Source organism: Paroedura picta, chromosome 2 (assembly GCF_049243985.1).
Source record: "Paroedura picta isolate Pp20150507F chromosome 2, Ppicta_v3.0, whole genome shotgun sequence".
In the NCBI taxonomy this organism is placed as follows: Eukaryota; Metazoa; Chordata; class Lepidosauria; order Squamata; family Gekkonidae; genus Paroedura; species Paroedura picta.
The window spans coordinates 135,020,612-135,035,311 of NC_135370.1; the positions used below are offsets into that span (position 1 = coordinate 135,020,612).

A 14,700-nucleotide genomic window follows, 5' to 3' on the forward strand; every position below is an offset into this window, starting at 1 on the left:
TTAGCTTCCAAGCTCTGACAGGACCAGGCTTGCCTGGACAACATAAGTCAGGGCAGTCCTTTAAAATATTGGTGGATACAGAACAAAATTTCCTCAGGAGGAGATCAGAAGCTGACTCCCAGAAGATTCCTCATCAGCCAGGAATTGGTTTCTGATGACCACTAAGTAGTATGTTTCTGAGAATACGTGCAAACAGGTTCTGAACAGTCAAGCAGCCTATTAATTAATTGTCTGCCTGAGCACCTCTGGCAAACAGGAAGTAACTTGAACTGACAAGTATTCAACCCTAATAAAAACTAGGGTTCTTTCCTTGCACAAATTTTTTACACTTGGACAACTATAACAATGAGAGGTTTTAAAACTGGTGTGGAGCCCAGAATGTGATATTCTATAGGTATGTATCATATTGGCTCCAGAATGTGTAACACGAAATATTTTTATTGGGTATTCTCAAATGACTAGCAGTTGTCATAATACCTGTTTTATATTCTGTGTTATCCCATCTCGTTTTACAGATAATATATTCAGCAGAAAAATCTTTATCCTTTCCTTGTGGTGGGGTTGTCTAATTTCAGACAGGAGCATTTTACTGTATAGACGTTTCTTGATATCCCTTTTGTGAGTTTGTTATGGCACACACACTGAAATTACTTCACCACCCACATTAAAACCACTAAGCAACGGTAAGAGGAAGTTTCCTTCCCCTTCTTTTAGGTTCATTGTCACTGTATGTTTGCATGATGATTCACCATTGTCCTATTCCCTAAGACACAGAAGTATCAAAATCCTGTCTTTGACATTTTATCTGAGAATAAGGCTGACATCATCTTTGTTACATTTTTGTGGTCGCTGATATTACACAGGGCCTGTCAGATTTAAACCATTAACATCTAATACATTCACATCTCTTGCTTACCCTTTTAAAATCTTTGTTTCATTATGGTGTTCTAGCTAAGGCAGTAGCCATGCACATGCTCATTAGGGTCTAAATCATATTGAACACAGAAGTAAATCCTCAATAAACATGCAAAAGAATGGACTCTAAAGGAGATAACTGCTTTTCAAAGGCTAATACACATTATTTCAGATAGCTAACTTGAGTTGCTACATACTCAAGATTCTTGTGAGAAAATTCAAAATGCCACCCCTAAGCATGTGTAAAACTTTACTAAGGGTGTAATGAAATGAAATGTAGAGGAAGAAAAAAGAATACGTATTTCTTCATCATGAAGGGTGTTCCCTCCAAAATGAACTGCTGACAGCCTCTGGTTCTTTTCACAGTATCATCCTTCACACCTCAATACATAAAGCATACTTTAAAACTCCGAGACCTTGGATCTGGAAGGAGCACAGCAGCCCATCTCAATATGAGGATCACATCTACCACTGGCAAAACACTACCCTGAGTCAGATGAGTAGAAATGAATCTCCTTCAGAATGTTTGAAAATATGAAACAATCCAGTCCACGCAGATTGGATCAGATGTTAGGCATGGGGTAATAAGGCAAAGCTAACTACAGTGCTAAAATGAACAAAACTGTATATATTTTTGTTCTAAAATTATCCTACTCTCCTTTATTGAGCTATTGTAGACTTAGGTGAAAATAGAACTTTGTTTCAGTTATGCTAGCTGATGACAAAGCAATACTTTTGTCACATTAATAGGTGAAGGACATTCATCCTCTAACCTTTAATTTTACCATTATTTCTGCTTTTATTTGGTTTTTCTAATTTTGATTATTACTTTTAAATTGTGCAGAAAAATAGAAAATTTTTAATTACTCAGATTTACCTATGAGGAAACAATTCTGTAAATGTGGAGAGATATTCTTGAAAGATAGATTGGTATAGATATGGCATTATGTTTGCTGAACTTTTGACTATGGTTAAGAGATTAGAGTTTTTTCTCTATCCTTCAGGCTCATCTATATCCCCCCCCCCATCAGCAGTAACTATAGTAATTTAGGACCATTTTCAGTGAGTTCATGACAAGAGGCAAGTTCAATCCAGGGCTGATTCTGCACTTATTTTTGTTTATTCTGTTTTGGATCCTGCTGAATTCAGATCGATTTGAACTCACGTCTTCCTATATCCCCCTCCCCCCCACTGAAACAGAAAAGTGTTCTGCACATGATTAGGGAAGCCTAGAAGGGAGGGGAGCCAAGCACAGCAGGAGCCTCTTTCTTTTCTTGAATGGGGGGGGATTGGAGACAGCAGAGGAGGGGGAATAAATCCAAGAGGAAAATCTCTGCCAAGAGAAGTTAATGCTCCTGGAGCATCTGCAGAGAGAAGTCAGGGCTTCTCTTTTAAGGGAAGCCTTGCAACCTAGATACGAGGAAGCCTTTGAAATGATGCCCTGGCCAATCATGACTTTTCTACAGTGTTGGAGGCTCAAGGCGGCAAGTTAGTTCGGGAAAAGCAGAAAGCTGCACCTTTACTCATGCTGATCTTTCAAATATCGAGGGTTATGTCCACTCCAATATATCATGGGGGAAAGGTAGGGTCATTCTGCATCAGTCATGATTGTTTCAGATGAAAAAATATAAATTGCTCAAAATCAAAATGAAAATCGCATTCAGTGTAGACGGCAAGGACTGAATCGACCTAGGATTGGAATAAAAGCTCCATGCAGATTCAGCCCAGGTGTGTATAGCTTTATATCTCATTCTTACTTAGTATGTTATACTAGAATTCTGTTTAGGGTTTGTCCTTTTGACTGCAATTTTACAAATATTTCCATAACATTTAGGCTGAAATAATACATGCCTGGAAAGTGAAGGAAGTCTTCATTATTCATTGATGTTTGGAAGAGATGAAGAACTGGGACTTAGACACCAATATTAATCAATAAACAGAAAGCTGACAGAATAATTTGAAAAATTATATTCAGGAAAATTCCCAGCCTTAGGCCAGGAACATTATGGCCAAGACAAGGCATCTATCTATGTCTAGAAGAATTTTTGAGCATCGCTTTAGCCTAGAAATGCATATGTTCTCATTAAACTTCTAAATGGTAGAGGACAAAAAGGCCTGAAGGATCACTGCCCATGGGGTCACGATGGGTCCGACATGACTTCACACCTAACAACAACAACAAAACTTCTAAATAAAACAGAACTTTTAAATAAATTGAGAACAGTACGTTGGTATGTGAGATGTTGTGCCATTTGGACATGCAGTATTTGTGTGCCACTTCATTCAACCATATTATCAAACAGATGCATTGTGAAGGACCACAGAGAACAGTCTCATTCATAGTTGTTGTCCTCTCTGCCTGCCTGTCTAACTATCATCCATCCATCCATCCTATTTTTAGCTCACTATTTTCATGGGGACTCAAGGCAGGTTACACATACTAATATGTGTAATATCAAATTTTCATGCCTGCTTAAAATGAAAAGTAAACCCTTTGTATTGCCACTTGCAATTGTCTACTTCCATTATATATACATTGTAATTATTCAAAAGGAAGTATAGTGAATCATAAAGCTGACACACATACCATAATGTTCAGCAATCTGGTTATTTGGGAGTTTAAAGATTCTGGAAGAAACTTCTTTTTAATGACTGTGCCTTAGCCTACCCTGTCCTTGCTTCCAAGATTTACTCCCACATTTTTCCTTCCTTTTGCTGTAGAACTCTTGCCCCTGTGGAATCTGCTTTTTAGCCAAAACCAACTGGAATTCCATGATTACACACCCCAGAATCAACTGTTCATTCTCTGACTCAGAAATGCATCTGTTGAATGGTCTTCTGGTTAAAACATATCGTACAGCTGCACTAATATCAGACTTCAGATTAATTTCTATAGAACCACATCCTGACCATGGGAGATAAACCAGGGAGCTGGGGACAGCTGTCCAGCCGCACTCTAGGGCACACCACAGTGCCTGTGCCATGTTTCCCACCCTTCTGGCTGCTGGGACAGCATGGAGGACCATCCAAGCATGATTTACCATGGCCACCCCTCCTGGCTGCTGGGAAGGTGGGGAAGACAGTCCACATGAGCCACCATGGCCACACCACACTCTCAGGCTTCCTGGCTGCCAGGTGAGCCGGAAGGACCCATCTACCCACACTCCACCATGCAGTCCTGGCTGGTACACCTTACTGCAGCCCCCCCTGGTCTGTGAGGGTCCTTCTGTCCTCCCTCTGCCTTTCCACCTTTAAAATGAACTTATCTCCTAGTTTATGATAAAATTGGCTATTACTGTTCATTGTAAACATGTCTGCCATTCTAATTAATTAGTCTTTATATCACCATTTCTTACACCTTGACTTATGACCATCAGCAAAGTCTTACATCCTGTAAAACTGTTCATGTTTTGTAATGAACTTTTGAACCTGTTGAATTGGAAGATGCTTCTGCAGGGATGAAGCCTCCTCAAAAGAATTATGTTTCATTTGTAGAGTACTTGCTGAAACAGTGTGTTTTCAAAGCAACGTGTCTTTATCACCAGAACAATTAGCATATTCTTATTGTCATCAGCCTTATTGATCTTTTAATCCAGTCTCAAAAGTGTTCCTCTGAAAATAAATTATGAATCTTCTTGTGTGACTCCAGCGTATTTCTCCTAACCAGAGTTTGGAGAAATTCACCAGGACAAACCCAGCCCCACCCCTTCATCTGTTCCAACAAAGTCTAGGTTAGGTAGATAGCTCTGTGTTGCACAATATTTGGAAAATGAACTCTAAACACTGAAGGTAGCTTGCGTCAACATAAAAGCCTGATAGGTCCCGGCTGTGTATATGTTTCCCTGATGAGCAGTCAGCAGCTCTGGTTTGTGTTTAAATTCCTTCATCTGAACTCACGCACCTATGACACTCCATTGGAGAAAATTCCACTTCATGACTAGCATATTGTATGTAACGCTTAGCTGTATTCATTACACAGAAATGTCCATAAAAGAACGACAGCTCTGGCCCCATGTGAGGCAGTCTGTCTGTAGGTCAGGCCAGTCTCAATGAGAATATGGGCCAACAATGTCTGCATCTGCCAAATGTCCTGCATTTAATCATAGTACATCTGGTCGCTTTAGGGCTTTTACTGAGATAGGCAAATGAACACTTATAAGCACACGCATACAAATTACAGGGCTGTTTTGCTGACCCATTTCCTCACTCATTCACATCTAAGATTTAGAACTGACACTGCCAAGAAACCTATTATTCTTCATTAGCTGATGAAACTATAATTTTCTTTTATGTTCGGAACTAGGATATTTGAGATCAAATCCTTTCTCTCTCTCCATTTCAAACTGCCTTGAGATTGGGATTTAAAACTCTGCAGATAGATGAAGGCTACAGCCATCTTGGTTTTCTGAATCTTTCAATAGCTTTTCCTAGACCATGGTACTGAAGGTAGTACTGAAGATAGGGATTCTAGAGAATTATGCTGTGCTGTGTGTGTGTGTGCGTGCGCATGCACATATATACACACTATTTCTAAATTTCTTCTAATAAAGTATATATATTTTACATGCATTTATTTGCACACACTTGCTCTGAGAAACCATGAGTTAAGGGAACTCTTGTCAAAGGGTCTCTCTTTTGTGCTGATATCACTGGCACACAAAAACTCTTAACTGAGGTCTGTAGGAGGCAGTCATTACCATGATCTGGCCTGCACACCTAAAAGAGGCATCAAGGTAATGAATAATTTGTAGAACATCTGTAACTTTCTAAGCTAAGGAGCCTACTCTGGCAAGTTTAGAGGGAAGAGCAGAGGAATTGCATTTTATCCTCTCTCTTTTTAATCCCTTGCTCAGTCTAGTGCTGTGCAGGCAGTATACTTGTGAACATGTTCTTTTTATGAAATACTTTATAAGTTTTGATACTGGTAGTTGTTGTTTGTACCACATCAAACTCCACTGTCTTGCACATGCTATTTTAAAAGAAGCACCAGGAAGAAGGGGGGGCAGTTAGTTGGTACATGGCTACTCCCCCAGTTGCGCACAAAGCAGTAAACTGACACTGTGATAACCAGATGCTGGATAGCAGGAGACACAGGGAAAAGGTCTCAGAACATGGAAAGGAAGCTGAGAGTCCTGGTCCTCCCAGTGGCCAATTCCAACAAAGGTTCTTGCATTGTCAGAAATTGGATCAAATTGACACCTACTAAGTGATCATGCTATCTCTGTCTATGGACATTTAACTGACAAACTATTTGTGAAATATCATTTATTCTGGGAATATTTTTGTTTCAGTTGTAACAGTCACAACTGCTAAGGATGAAGTGTTCATAGTTTACATTGTGTGAAATGGTACTTGGCTGTGGGGAAAACAGGCCTTTTCTTGAAGGCTTGTAATACAGGGAAAATGTTGCTCAGAAAAACATTTTCCTTTCTGTGATGTTCAAGTTTAAAAGCCCTTGCCATCATTTGGCTGTAACACTTTCTCTACTTGAAATGTCAGTGATTAATGATTTAGATGCACTGAGGTAATTTGTTTTCCTCTTTCCCAGTAAAAACAATTTTCAGTCAAGTTCCTCTGCTTCATTTATTGTTTAGTTCCCTCATATTGTATAACATTTGGATCCACAATACCTTGACCCTGTAGTACATACTTGCACTTTCCATCTGCATATCCACATGGTTTGGAGTTTTCCTGTTAGCAAAGGAACCCATTTCTAAAATGTAACTGAGTGGCAACTACAGAATCGCAAACATCTGTCCATGTGTCCAGGCTATTTTACTACTTTCCTGTGTTTCATTCTGGCAAATGTCAGTGAGCCCTTCAACTTACTACATTTGCACTTAAAAAAATGTTTTGAGTTTCACAGGTGTAAAATGCTCGGAAGAAGCTACTTGAAAGAAAATATACTGATGCAGATGGACTTTGAATTGCATTTGGCTCACAAATTGTTCCCTTTTCAAGATTCAGATGATCTGGCCAGGCTGATTCATGTTTTGGTAACCTCAAGGCTTGCCTGTTATAGCATACTCTACATGGAGCTATCCTTGAAGGCAACCTGGACAATTAATTCAGAATACATTGGCCAGATTTCTGTTCAAAGCTAAGCATTTTGACCATATAACACTAGCACTGAGATTGTAACACTGGTTGCTGATTTGTTTCCTGTTTATCTGGAGGACTATTTTTCATTTGACATCCTCATTGATCAGCACCTGCTGTTCATCCATTCTTGTTAAAAGGGGCAGAACATACTTTCCTTTTTCAGGTAAAAAAAAAGGAAGGAATGAAAGGGAAGGAAAATACTGGGAGAGAGAAAGAACGACAAAGAGAGGGAGAAGAAGAGATGGAGAGAGAAAAAGGGAGAAAGAGAAAGCAAGAAAGGAAGGAAGAAGAGTTGGTTCTTATATGCTGCTTTTCTCTGCCAGAAGGAGTCTCAGAGCAGCTTACATTCGCCTTCCCTTTCCCCACAAGAGACACCCTGTGAGGTAAGTGAGGCCGAGAGAGCCCTGATATTACTGCTTGGTCAGAACAGTTTTATCAGTGCTGTGGCGAGCCCAAGGTCACCCAGCAGGCTGTATGTGGAGGAGCAGCAGAGAATCAAACCCGGCTCACCAGATTAGAAGTCTGCACTCCTAACCACTACACCAAGCTGACTGGGAAGGCAGGAAGGAAAAGGAGAGATGAAGGAAAGAATGAAAGAGAAAGAAAAAGGAAATAAAGAAAAAGAGGAAGGAAAGGATGGAGGGAAGGAAAGACAAAGGAAGAAAGGAAGGAATCAACAACAAAGGACAAAGGACTCAAGGAAGGAGAAAGGAGGGAGAATGAAAAAGAGAAAAAAGAGGGGTGTCATGGCCCCGTCTCCAGAGGGTGCCTCTGCACCACTGCCTGAGCTCATTCTGACAGCTCCCTCGGAGGAAGAAGTGGAGGAGCTGGAGCAAAGCAGCAGGGTGCTGCTTAGAGAGGCAAGTCCCGATAGGGAGCCACAACCAGGTCCCAGCCAGACAAGCACCATGCCCTCTGAACCAGCATTACCTCAGCCTGCAGCAACACCCCTGAACAGCCCAGACTCATCTCCAGAGCGCAGGAGGGAATGCAGGAGGACAATGTTGGCAACACGCAGGAAAAGTGCTCGGCTTAGACTACAGCAACAGGCTAGGTTGGGCTCATTCATCGGAAGAAGGCTGAGTGCCAGGTGCAGCCACTTGGTGTGACAGCTCAGCTTGTTCTTAAGCACAGCTGAAGTGCTTCCCAGTGTGGCTGCAACCTTGTGCACATGTCCACCTGTTGCCTTGACTGGTCTCCTGCTTCCCGATGCTTCGGCGAAGCTCTGTTTGACTGATTCCCGGCTTGACCTTGATAAAGATAAATGACAATTCTTTTGGTTCTCCTTTGGACTTTGTCAGCTAACAATTCCTGATAAGTCCCAGATTGGACTTTTGACTACTCTCTGGTATGTGCTTTGAACTTGCTTGACTCAGTAACCGTGCTTGCCCTTGCACTAACCCTGCGTGTGCCCGGCTAGGCAGGGGGAGGGAAGGAAGGGGGAGGGAAGGAAGGCATCAGTTTTTCTGGAGAAAAAAGCTGTTTTGGGAGGCCACTATCCCTGCTCCCCCCATACAAGTGTATACACAGTACATACCACTGTACATACCTTCCCATCCAACTACTCTGATGGCTGGCTACAGGGCCACAGGGAGGTGTTGTGAGTCCTGAACCTGTTAGTGAGGAGGAAAGGTCTTGCCAAGAGCTCTCAGCTTCACCCAAGCCTTAGCAGGATGAGAGCTTAGTCCAGCCAGATGTTCAACAGGCAGACAGTTCTGACCAGCAAGAGGGAATGGAGCTGCAGACAAACCAGGGCTTAGATTCCAAAGTTGTTGCAGAAGCTCCAGATTGCTCTGTCCAGCCTCCAGCTGCAGCTCCATACCTAGTCAGCCCACTTGGCTGATTAACCAATGCCAATTACATGCTAGAAGAGAGTTCCAGTCTAAAAGGCACCACACCACGTTGGCAAAACAGTTGGTGACTGCTGAAGATGGTAAGTCTTCAAAGAATGAGGACTGAGAGGCTGCTGACAGCCCATATTAACTTGAGGCTGGGAGGTGAACAGAACAAGTAGTTACCTGTGATCTGCTCCTTCTGGTGATGCCCTTGGGCTGACTAAATGAACCCTTGACTCACTGGACTGAGTCAAGACATTCATTGCATTCTGTCTGTCCCTTAGCATTCTGTTTTTGAAATACTGATGCTTTCTGTCAGCTTGTCTGTGCTTCCTTCCAGTAGAGAGCTGAAACCTGAGACCACTGGAGGCAAAGGAAGCAGCTGGCTTCCCTCCCTTGCCTGGGGGAGATGAAGGGTTGAAAATGGCTGAGGATGTGGCAACTTACCTGCATCAGGGCCTTTGAGGGAGGCCAGCTCCTCTTCTACCCAGCAAGCAGCACAAAGAGAAAGAGGAGGTCATTTGCCCCACAATTGGCCATAATTGGGAGAGTGCTTTCTCCCTATTGGTGGCATGACCCCAGAGAGGGCCAAACAGGAATTGATTTGTCTGCAAATTGGCCCTCATTGGGAGAGTACTCTCTCCCTATTGGTGGCACTCCCCCCCAGGAAGGGCCATTCAGGCAGGGAATGAGTTGTTGGCATGCAACTTGAACTTTATTATTGTTAAAGAAGATAAATAAATAAAAGTGGGAACCCCAGGATTTCAGGGGATATCTCATCCTACGTACACACTATTTCCTTTTTCCCTGAACAGAAATTACTTTCTTCCTTTTTCCTTTTCCTTCCCACCCAACAGCAACCCTACTTGAATCTACTCCTCTGTTTTTATTTTTCCCTGCTACCTACTACTCCAGCAGTTTGTATCTAGAAAAATTATGGACCAGTTGTGTGGCATGGGCAACTGAGCCAGGCCTACTTGTATGATAAGGAACCCTCAAGGATTTGAGGGGGCACCTCACTTTCCCCTGTATTCTCCTTCTCACAGCATTTCCTATTTCCCTTCTTCTGGCAATCCCTATATTCCCTCCTTTCCCCCTGATTCATTCTCCCCAGATGTTTACATACCTACCTTACCCCTGCCTCCAATCTTCAGCTATAGTTTGTTTACGTCATTTATACCTGGCGACCTCTACACTGAGGACAAAAGCTGCTTACAGCATTGTCCTCTTCTCCCTTTTATTCTCACAACAAGCTGTGAGGTATGTTGTTGTTTTTGTTTTTGTTGTTAATTAGATTTCTTGCCCACCATTCAAAAATGGCTCATGGCGGGTTACAACATACATAAAAACCCCAATAAAAACTCCCTTAAAACACCCAAACTTCTCAATAAAATACACAAAAACAATACACAAGATATCCATACACAAGATGTCCAGAAGCAGCAGGAACTGTATGTAACTGAACCTAACCCACTATCAAACATGGGGGCAGAAAAATGGGTTGCTGACCATTAACTGCCATAAGAGTAACCCGGGGGTGGGGGGTCCAGCTCTTCCTTAGCATGCTGGCCTCAACCATAAACCTGGCAGAAGAGCTCCATCTTACAGGCCCTGAGGAATGCCGGAAAATCCTGCAGGGCCTGTAGCTCTTCCGAGAACTCATTCCACCACATAGGGGCCAGGACCAAAAAGACCCTGGTGCTAGTCGAGGCCAGACGCACTTCCTGGCTTAAAGTATGTGACTGGCTCAACACCTTCCAGATCCTAGTCTAAAGAGCTTACTGATACATCATAGGATGGCTGTTGTTGAATAGTAACAAACAGCCAAGCCAAGTCATCCAAACCATCTTTGGACATTTTTAAACAGAGGCTAGATAGCCATCTGACGGAGAGGCTGATTCTGTTAGGGTAAAGAGGTGGCAGATTACAGTAGATGAGCGATTGGAATGTGAGTGTCCTGCATAGTACAGGGGATTGGACTAGATTAAGGTGACCAGATTTCAACATTGGTAAAGCGGGACACCATTGACCGGGGGGGGGGGGTCTTGATTTTAAATTTGGTCTATATGGAGCAACAAAAAATTTCATTGAATGCATAGAACGCAAAAATAGTATTGTAATATATATATTTTTAATTTCAACCTAAGTACAATTTTCCAGGTACCCCCAGATGTCCCTCCAAAAGTGGGACAATCTGGTCACCTTAGACTAGATGACCCATGAGGTCCCTTCCAACTCTATTATTCTATGATTCTAGGTGGTCTCAAGTGACTCAGTGGTTGCTGCCAGGCCTGCCCATGATGAGTTCTTCAAAAGCTAAAACAGCCCTCAGAAGGGCCATATTCCTCCTCCTGCCTTTTTCTTACAAAATCAAGCCTGGAATGCTGTTGTTGCCTTAAAATTGCCTCTGTGTAGGTCTGTTGAGTAACACTACAGGTTTTCATATGGTCATTTTGGGGATTTTAAACCCCAATATGTATATTTAGATTTTACATTTTTCTGCAAATATGGGATCTTTTTTCCGACGTGTAGAACAATCCATTTTGTCCCTTCAAGAGTCTAATTTCCAGATTTAAGTATCCTGAGATTTAGTTGTTTGAATATATATTGTTGCTGCTATTCTGTTGAGTTTTTATGAACCAGAGAATACTGGAATGGCTGAATAAAGATATAAAATGCTTCATCTATCAGATAAAATATAGGGCTGTGTATCATTTAAAATTAAACAAAACTTCTAACTTTCTTTTATATAGTGGCTGCCATCTAAATTTATGTATTTTCAGAATAAACCAAGAAGCTGACTGCTTGCTTTCAAGTAGTCTGGTCCTTTATTCAAAGTGATCTATCAGTTGTTGTAACTGCCTTATGTACATAGACAAAAATTGTTTCCCCCATGTAAATTCTAAGAGGATTCCTAACATTCCAAGGAAAGAGAGTAATCTATTACAAACCTTCTCTATAACCATTATGCAATGATCATCTCTTTCTGAAAGGGTTCATCAAATAACATGGTTCTGACTGTGATGTTACAGAACATGCCATATAGGGGCAATACTATTATTTATCTCCCTCAGGCACTTAAGTGGGACTAGAATATGTTCAAAGTTTGGGAGTTCCATATGACGTAACACCTGGAAGATAGTTTCTAAAGCTGGCAGCAAACAGCTAATCTTTGGAACTTCCTCCTAGCTGTTTCATATTTTTCAGCTTGTTATTTAATTTTGTTTGTTCTTCCAAATTAGTTTTCATTTAGAGATTAATGTTAGGACTCAAGGAACAATTTTATTTTCTAATGCATTTTAATAAACATTTCATGATGCTTTGCACACAGTAAGTAAACTTAGCAGATTCTCAGTTTTAGCCTTTGAATAGTTAATTCAGGCTGTGTTCTGTACTTTTTTCTCCACAGGAGTGACTAGGTCAGAGTCCACGCTTACTTTGTTTATTCCATTGTCAATCCTGTTGAATTCAGATCACTTTGAACTTGGGTCTTCCTCTTCCCCCCCCCCCATTGAAACAGGAAAGTGTTCTGCACATGGTTAGGGTAGTTCAGAAGTGTGTGGGGGGGGAGCCAAGCCTCTTTCTTTCTTTTCTTGAATGGTGGGGGGAGAGGAGCCAAGCAGGGAGCCTCTTTCTTTTCTTGGAGCGGGCGGGGGGGGGGGGGGGAGATGATCGAAAAAGGCAGAGAAGGGAGAAAAAATCCAGGACCGAAGTTGAGAGAAATTAAGGGCTTCTCCTTTAAGGCAAGTTTGTCACATGACCACCTGTGGCCAATCATGGGTCTTCTACCGTGGAGGAGAGCCCAGATGCAAAAAAGCCTTTAAATATTGAGCATTAAAAACACTCTAAGATATCGCACAATAAAGGTAGGGTCACTCCGGATCAATCCTTCTTGCTGCAGAAGGAAATTTTAAATCGCCTCAAATCCAAACGGAAATCAATTCTGTGTAGAGGGCAGGGACTGAATTGATCTGGGGTTGGAATAAAAGCTCTGTGCAGTTTACACCTAGATGGTGCCACTGCCATAGGCAATTTCATGGTTTTACAAGGGTTTATATGTGCTTCTGAAAAGCTTGTTATTAGGTGCGAAGTTGTGTCCGACCCATCATGACCCCATGGACAATTATCCTCCAGGCCTTCCTGTCCTCTACCATTCCCCGGAGTCCATTTAAGTTTGCACCTACTGCTTCAGTGACTCCATCCAGCCACCTCATTCTCTGCCATCCCATTCTTCTTTTGCCCTCAATCACTCCCAGCATTAGACTCTTCTCGAGGGAGTCCTTCCTTCTCATGAGGTGGCCAAAGTGAGTTTCATCTTCAGGATCTGGCCTTCTAAGGAGCAGATTTGCCGGCAACACCATGAGAGAGGCGATATGAGCTCTGTGTGTTGAGCGAAGAGATTCTGACACAAATCTGAGTTAAGAGAAGAACTATTTGTGCCTTAGCTGTAAAACATCTACTCTGAGGGAGGGGGGTCACAGGGGCAATGACCCCTGCCTCCTATTTGCTCCATCCCAAGGCCTACGTGTCCAAGAGAAACAAGCATTACAGCCTGGCCTGGACAAGTACCTAACACTGGCCTTTAAGGACTTGGCAATCACCCAGCTCCACAGTACCCCGCCACTCACTTGCTGACTGCCAACAAGCTGCCCTTCAAGGACATAGCGACTAACCAACTATGGCTCATCTAGCACCAAGTAGCTTGCCCAACACCAGTCCCAAAGCCTTCAAGTGTGAGATTTCTGGTAAGACAAGTGCCCCTATCACCTCCTCCCACCATCTGCCATGCAGTGATCCAGGTCTTGGCCCATCTAGTCATTCCTCCCCCCCCCACCACTCCTTCCCCTGTGTTGTCTCTCTGGTTCTTCAAATTGTTTTTGGCCAGTCTGTTCCTCCATCTCCCTCAAGGTTTCCTAGCTGTGGCCATTGCCACATGCACTCAATGCCGCCATCACTCTGGGCTGCCTGGTAGCCCTTGGGGTTGTCTGGTCTTTTTTCTGCCTTTTCAACACTGGGTTGATCAGAGGGAAAGGCTTGGAAAATCTGCATGGCCAAGATTCTTGGGTATCTCACAGCTCTTTGGTACTCCCCAGGAGTACCCAGGTCATGAGACCAGCAGGTGGTCTGGCAGTAGGCAGCTAAACAGCAGGGAACCTGCATCAGCAGGGTTCCCCATGTTTCTTGGACTGCCAGGAAAAGGGACTGTGGATTGAAAGGGGGGGGAGACTGGGGGGAGACAGCATTGGCAGGGCTCCCTGGATACTTGGGCTGCTGGGGAAAGGGCTATGGGCCACATGAGAGGGGAGCCAGCATTGGCTAGGCTTCCAGGTAGTACCCATACTATGGGTCTAGCAGCTGGGCTGGCAGCGAGCAGCTGAATGGTGGTAGGGGGGGCTGCATTAGCATGGCTCCCCAGGGTATATTGGCTGGGCTCCCCTAGTTATAAGGGCTGCTGGAGGAAAGGGCTTTGGGCCACATGAAAGGGGAGCCCGCATTGGCTAGGCTTCATGGAAGCACATGAATGATAGGTCTCGCAGGTGGATCGCCAGTGGCAGCTGAGTAGTATGAGGGGTGCCTTGCATCAGCATGGCTCCCCAGGGTACTTGGACTACTGAGGGAAGGGGCCACAGGTTGCATGGGAGGAAAGTTGGCATTGGCTGGGCTCCCAGGAGCACCTGGACTAAAACAGGGGCACCCTTAACAAAAAAAATCCCCACAAGTAAAAAACTGAGTTCTCTCAGTGTGAAGAACTCAGAAACCAAGAAAAAGCTTTGATAACTAAAAAGTCTGTATTTTAAGATCCAAAACATTTATGACTAGTGCATTTTAAGTCGAAGTTTTATCTCCT

The 14,700-nt window shown here is 43.1% G+C and overlaps 1 long non-coding RNA gene across 1 annotated transcript in view; it reads right to left on the bottom strand.

Annotated features, from left to right (window-relative positions):
* The window catches only part of LOC143828803 (uncharacterized), a 63,041-nt gene extending 54,397 nt beyond the window's left edge, over positions 1 to 8,644 (bottom strand). Inside the window, exon 1 of the long non-coding RNA XR_013227886.1 lies at positions 8,567 to 8,644. This is a non-coding gene — a long non-coding RNA (uncharacterized LOC143828803). The remainder of the gene's footprint in view (positions 1 to 8,566) is intronic.
* Between the last annotated feature and the right edge of the window lie 6,056 nt (positions 8,645 to 14,700).